Genomic DNA, 6954 nt, shown 5'->3' with positions numbered 1-6954 from the left:
TAAACATCTATGTTGTCATCTTGGTTCCTTGTCATACTTAGATCTTTAACGATAAACAAAAGAAAAAGTAGGAGATAATACTTTAGACAAATCTTTTATTTCCTGATGAGAATTCATGTTTTCATTTTGCCTTACACATAATCAGAACCACATGACTTATTCCAAGTCTTGTGGTTGTCTAGTGATTATTATTTAATTGGTAGGTAAATGAAAAAGAAATATGTAAAAAAATATGATGATCAGTTGGAATAAAATGTTTTAAAGAAGAAATGCTTGGAACTAAGGTTCTGATATAACCTGTGTAATGATTACTTAAATATCCTTGGAAGAGATAAACTGAAAGTTTGTGCAGAAGTTCTTCAGCAGAGCAGTTATATCAATCACTGTCAAGTAATCTCTACCAAAAAAGCTTCATTGGGAGAGATGGCTTAGAGTAATGTAAACATTGCATTTTTTAAAAAGTACTCCAATTTTAAACTTTAATCGAAATAATTTAGGTGATATAAACAGTTTGCATCAGTCAATCACCTTTACATGTTTTTGAAAATTATTAATAAAAGAATAAGCTACAAGTATTTAAATAGTAAAGATAAGTCAGTAACTACTTTCTGTTAACTGGAGTTTGTTTGGAAAATTTGGAAATAGCACCTTACTATATTGTGTGTTCTCAGATAGAGTTTATGATTTTCAGTGCCAGTTTCTTGGAGATTACAGAGAAAATAATGTTTTTCAGGCTACAGGTTGCAGCTTTTCCCAGATCTCTTAAAGGTACTTGGTTTTGTGTTGTTTACATATCCCAATGCAGAAGTTGCAATAACCATTTTAGTAATAGTACAGGTAATAGTGTGGCACTGTTTCCTACATTAATAGTTGAGTGTTCTTTTCGCATGGTGTGCATTGCATTTGACAGAAAGTCTGACTTAGAATTGTTATCCAGGCCCTTTCCCTCTCCTGTTACCAGTTTTCTACAAAACTAAAACACTTGAATTTTTTAGTACTGTAGTGATGAAACACATGAGCTTTCTTATGTCTCCTAGAATAAGAAAATAGTTGCAGTTTAATCTTAAACTTATAACTGCATGGGGCAAAGCCCTAAGTTCAAACAAACTAAAATAAGCCTAACAAACACCACCATTTGTCATTTGAAGTATTTTTGTGTTCACATGACACTGAGCAGGAAAGGCAGTGAGGAAGGCAGTGAGGAAGGCAGTTGGATGATAAGGGGCATCATGGAGATGGAGAAGGCTTGCAGTAAGAATGTTTTTCTCAATTAAGTTGTGCCTCTCTATAATCAGATACTGCTGATTTATTACTTCTCAGGGTGTCTTTTAGAAAAATGGAGTGGATTTTATTGTACCTCCTATAGTTAGGCAGGGGATTTTTTTATCATCTCTTAGTTTTCTTTTATTAGACAGATCTCATATATGTATTTTTTGTCTTAGTTCCGGAATTGGTTACAGAATTCCTTTATCACTAAAAGAAGTAGTCACAGTTGTGTGCTCTTGTAAATGAAAGACTTACACTCTTTATGGACTGTATGGACAAGGGCTGGTTATTACATTAGAGCTGTTTCAGAAAAGCATTAATGGGGAAACATTCCTTATGACTTATTTTCTCATCAGTTTTTGAATTATATTCTGAGTTTGCGAAATCGTGTAGATGTCACAATTTCTCTTCTCAGTGACAGTTTCAAAAGAGGGTTTATTTTTCAAATTACTAAACTTGTGCCATTTTTTTTCAGTTTGCTTTCTAAATTCAACCAGATTTTACTGCACCTGGGAGCAAAAGTAGTTATTTCCATGTTTCTTGCACCTCTGTTTCCTCTCCTTCTGCTTTCTCTGCCAGCTTCTCAGGAAATGTAGAATATTGGCAGAAATAGGTTGAATATGCCTTGTTAGCAGTCAATGAAGATACTGAGCATCTTGAGAAGTTTCTTCTGAGAAGACCAGAGGAGAGATATGGCAAAATCACAACAGAACTTGACCAGTGTGTCCATGTAGGGACTGAACTTGGCTGCTGAATGACACCTTAAGTGTTGAATGACACAAGGATGGAGGAAAGGTTTGTTAGAAGTAGGAGTCCAAATAGGTTAAGTCTAAGAATAAAATAAGCTTGTGGAATGAGGCAGGGGCTCTGCTGCAAGGCACAGCATTTGTAAGTTATTTGAGAATATGCTAATAGCTTTTTTCTGTCTCTCATCATTCCAAGTTATCAGCAACCATGGTTTAGAGATTAATCTGACAGTGTTGTACCCATAATGAGTTGTTTTGTTAAAAGGAAACTTAGATCGCTGAGGAGTTTTCCAAATACTGTGGGTTTTGGTAGAATTTACTTGGCCTTTGTAGGTATTATTTTGCCCAACTTTGTAAGTAGGGTAGAAAAAGAATTTAAAACAGAGAAAACACCTGTCTGCCTGCCTCTCCCAGTCTCACAAATGCCTGCACATGTATAGGACTAAGCAGAAGTTCAGTGGGGCCCCAGCTTTCTTGTAGGTCCCCTACAATTACTGGAAGCCTGCTATAAGGTCTCTCAAGAGCCTTCTCCAAGCTGAACAACCCCGACTGTCTCAGCCTGTCTTCATAGGAGAGGTGCTTCAGCCCTATGATCATCTTTGTTGCTCTCCTCTGCACTTGCTCCAACATCTCCATGTCCTTCATGTCCTGGGCACTGCAGAACTGAACACTCTACTCCAGGTGGGGTCTCAGGAGAGCAAAGTAGAGGAGGATAAACACCTCCCATGAGCTTCTGGCCACCTTGTCCAATTTCAAACATAGACAGTGTTTATATAATAAGTAACAATATATTTTCAGCATTATTTTCTATTCTGTTTTTTTTTGGGTGTTGCGAAGGAATAAAAATGAGAGAATCATTGGATGCCTGCTGGTGATTATGGGAAGAACATTACATTGCTAGAAGTCATGGTCTACAAGCCTTGGTCATTTATGATGAATTGAGAGATGAATCTACAATGGCAGAATGGTACAAGCAATCAGTTTGGATCTGAAAATTGAGCTAGTTGATACAATGGTTTAATATAAGAACTATAGACTTTTTAAATGAATCTGGAGAGTCTACTCTCCAGTTGAAGAAAATGCATAAATATAAAAAGCTGTACAGTATTAATATTTGCCTATCATAAAAAAATAAAAACTCTTTGTAAATGATAGCAAAAGCAGTATGTCAATTTGTTTAGTCTCAAAACTGTATTCAAATATGTTTCATATTGAAAATGTGGGTGTTTTATACAAATGTGAATTATAGTCTTGAAAAATTGATTCAGCACCGCTGCGAATTACATTCGCTTTCATTGGTGTTTGGATACATTCTCCACTTCTGGTGCAAAAGGTTTGTCATGTTGACAAAGCACTCAAAACCTATTGTGGTTATTAAAAAAAAAATAGTTCCGTAGTTGGTTTGAAAGCAGCGGTTTTGTAAGGCACCATCAGTCAGGGATATTAATTTCTAATCTGCTTTTAACTCTATTGCTTTGATGATGAGTTGGATTTTCCTTAACTTTTTTTTTTTTTTAATGTACTTTATTGTGAGTTGCTAAAGGACGAGCAGAGCTGTTTCCAGTACTTTCTCCTCAATGGTGAGACAATGGCATTTTTAATTGTTTTTCAGGTGTTGTGAGAAAACGGTGTCGATGGCCCTCGATTTATCGATATCACCAAACCAAAACAGAATTTGTGGGGCTTTGACTGCTCAGCATTTGTGGGCAGGACCAGATGGTGAAACAGGCACTAGTGTGTACATATCTCTCTTTCCTTGTGTTTGTATAAACTGTTCTGTCTTCCAGTTAAATGCCACCTCTCTGCTTGCGGTTCTTACAGACTGCTCCTTCTTGTGACTGAGATGATAACTTCACTCTTTTGATGGGGGCAAATTCCTTTGGAATAAGCCACTATGTCACCAGCACTCATTTTTGTTTTCTGCAAAGATGAGAAAAGAGCAGTATAGGAGCTGCCAGAACCATAGGCAGATAAACAGCTAGTGGCTCTTGGAAGACAACAGAATGTCTTTTCCTTTCTCATGTTACAGTTCCTAAAAATCCTGTGGCAGGAGGTTGGCATTGATGCCAATGGAAACCCAGTGGCACAGCTTGTTGGTAGTAAATTTTTAGGTTTTCCTTTCCTAACAGCTGGAGCAAACAGAGACAGAAGGGAAAGAAAGGGATCCTGTAATGTTTTTAAATAAATGATTGGATGTCCAAGTATTTAACACATGTTGGTTATTAAAATATCTATGCCTATGAGAAGCAGAACAAACTGCTATTTTTTAAAAAGGTATTTTTGTAAAATTCTCAAATAAAAAGCTAATTCCTAAATAGAAATGGCTCTATTTCTTATCAACAGGAGAGTTTGTTAAGGCACTTACAGCTTTGCACAAAGAGTATTGCATTTTAAGATGAATGAAAACATTTTTCATGTTTGTAAAACCCTGCAAAATTCAATTCAGAACTCACAGGAAATTGCGATAGTAAGTCTTTCAGAGTTTGTAGTTTATTTGTTTTTCCTTTTTTAATGGGCTTTGTAAAACATCCCTGTTTTCTTCATACGCACACATGTATATATATAAATACAAATATATATTTCTATATCTATGCATTGCCAAGATCTCTGCTTGGTTTTTGTCCTGGCCTTGTAATTTCTGTCTGGATAACCGTGTCCTTCAGTTTGCACAGGTGTATTTTACTATTAAAATATATGCAGACCTTTATTCAGAAAATAGAAGATAAACACTTAGAAGTAAAAAATAGCTGCCAGGTAGTTTCCTCTATTAATTCAGTGCTATTGGAAGAATATGGGATTTTCCTTACTTTTTCATTTTGCAGAAAGACCCTTATGAGTGCACAACAAATGGTAAATAAAAAGGAGGGCATCAATCTGTAAACTGCTGTACAGATGTGATAGAAATGTTTATTTCCCTCATTCATTGTTTCTTATAGTGCCTACAGCATGCTAGAGGCTTTCAAACACATGAAGAATCTGATATAGTTCATACTGATGTCGCTAACTGTAAAGGCTTTTACAGAGTTGCATATTCTCAACTGACATTGCTGTCAAAACATGGGGGAATGAGACAATCTGTGTAGTTTGTAAATAGGTTTTATCGAGTGTTTCCATGCATTTGACAGGTAGATTGAGTCCACTCTATATTACCTTTGTAAGGTCATGATGACTGGAAGAGGTCCCTGAGGGCTAGAGGAAAGCAAATGTCACTCCTATCTCCAAGATGGACCAGAAAGATCTGAGTCATCTTCACCTTGATCCCTAGGAAGGTGATGGAGCAAATCCTTCAGGAAACCATTTCTAAGGGCAAATTGGTAACCTGGATTAGTCACCGTGGATAATGAGGAAATAATGTCTGACCAATGTGGTAGCCTTCTAAAATAAAAAGACTGGGAATAGCAGTGGATGTAATTTTATCTCAGTTGTATTGAGGCTTTCAATGAGGTAGATTGAAAACTGGCTGAACTGCTGTTGCACAGTGGTTGTGATTAGCTCCGCTGGGTGCCAGTCACTAGTGGTGTGTCCTGGGGGACAATACTGGATCAAATCCTGTTTAACATCTTCATTAATGGCTTGGATGATGGGACAAAGTGCACACCCGGGAAGTCGGCATATGGTGCAGAACAAGGGGTGCAGGAGAGGTTGATAGACGAGTGTGCTGCCTTTTGGAGGGACCCTGATGGGTTAGAGCACAGAGCCGCAGAACAAGGGGTGCAGGAGAGGTTGATAGACAAGATGAGTGTGCTGCCTTTTGGAGGGAACCTGATGGGTTAGAGCACAGAGCCAAAGAGAATCTCACTTGCAAGTGACCTTTGCAAGTGTGTCTTCAGCTTGACTGATGGCACCAGTTGTTTCCCCCCAGATAGAAGGCTTCTGATGAGCTTCAGACAATGAAAACACATTCCCTAAGGAAACCTGCAAATGAAGGGGGAGTCCTGTAGAGGTTGCTCAAAGCTTGCTCATTAGGGAGTTTGACGTGGTCTTTGATGCCTCTGCTATCTATAGTGTAGTGCAATGGTCTGTGGTCTGTGTTTTTTTTCTTGACATGCTTTCTGAAGTGTTCAATCTCACACAAATTGGGAAGGGGTGCATTGGGAGAGGGAATTTCATGGATCATTGCTGCAGTCTTATCAGTAGAGCCATGTCCTTTTCCCTGATGTTCACATTAAAAATTATCACATTTTTTCCTAATAAAACTTTATGTTGAAGTTCAACAGTATTTTTTCACTAGAAGATTTTCAGCAGCTTCTTAAGCGCTGCTTTGTGACTACATTCGTTTAGTGTTTCTGCTGTGTTTTGGGCCAAAGCCAGATTAATCTCTTACAAGAAAATATTCAAAGCATGGTATGAACTTCTGCAATTCAGTACATCTGGGCAAGTTCATCCTGAAGAGAGCTTAATTAAAACCAAACTGGTTGACTTACTGTGAGTCAGGCTGCAAAAAAGGGTACATACAGATTTCCGTAAGATAGATAGTAAGACAAAGATAGTAAGACAAACACAAGACACATGCCAGCTGGCCTAATAAATTTAGTTTTGTATTTTTACTGTTTGGATTGTGCAAAAAATGAGTATTTTGCTATTGTTTGAGTTGTATATTGAGGCTTTGCAGCAGTGGAGGATAGTCATCTTTGATCTGGACAGAGATCCAGGAGCTGAGTTTCAGATTATCACTTACAATTAAATTTGTAATGCATTTGAAAGAGGAAGCTTGATGATAACTTGTAAGGTTGGTGTGCAGGTGTCACAGTTTGACTCAGGATCGACAACAGTGCTCTTGATCCCCTCCCCCTTCTGCCCAGGTAGGGAAGGAGAGAGAATGAGAGAGACACTTTGCTGGATTGAAAACTAAACTACACAGCTTTAATTAAACCCTAATGATGAAAGAAAATATATGCAATTATATACAGAATCACAGAATCCTAGGGGTTGGAAGGGACCT

Source organism: Chaetura pelagica, unplaced genomic scaffold (assembly GCF_000747805.2).
Source record: "Chaetura pelagica isolate M959 unplaced genomic scaffold, ChaPel_1.0 scaffold71, whole genome shotgun sequence".
NCBI lineage: Eukaryota > Metazoa > Chordata > Aves > Apodiformes > Apodidae > Chaetura > Chaetura pelagica.
This window is presented reverse-complemented; position numbering follows the sequence as displayed.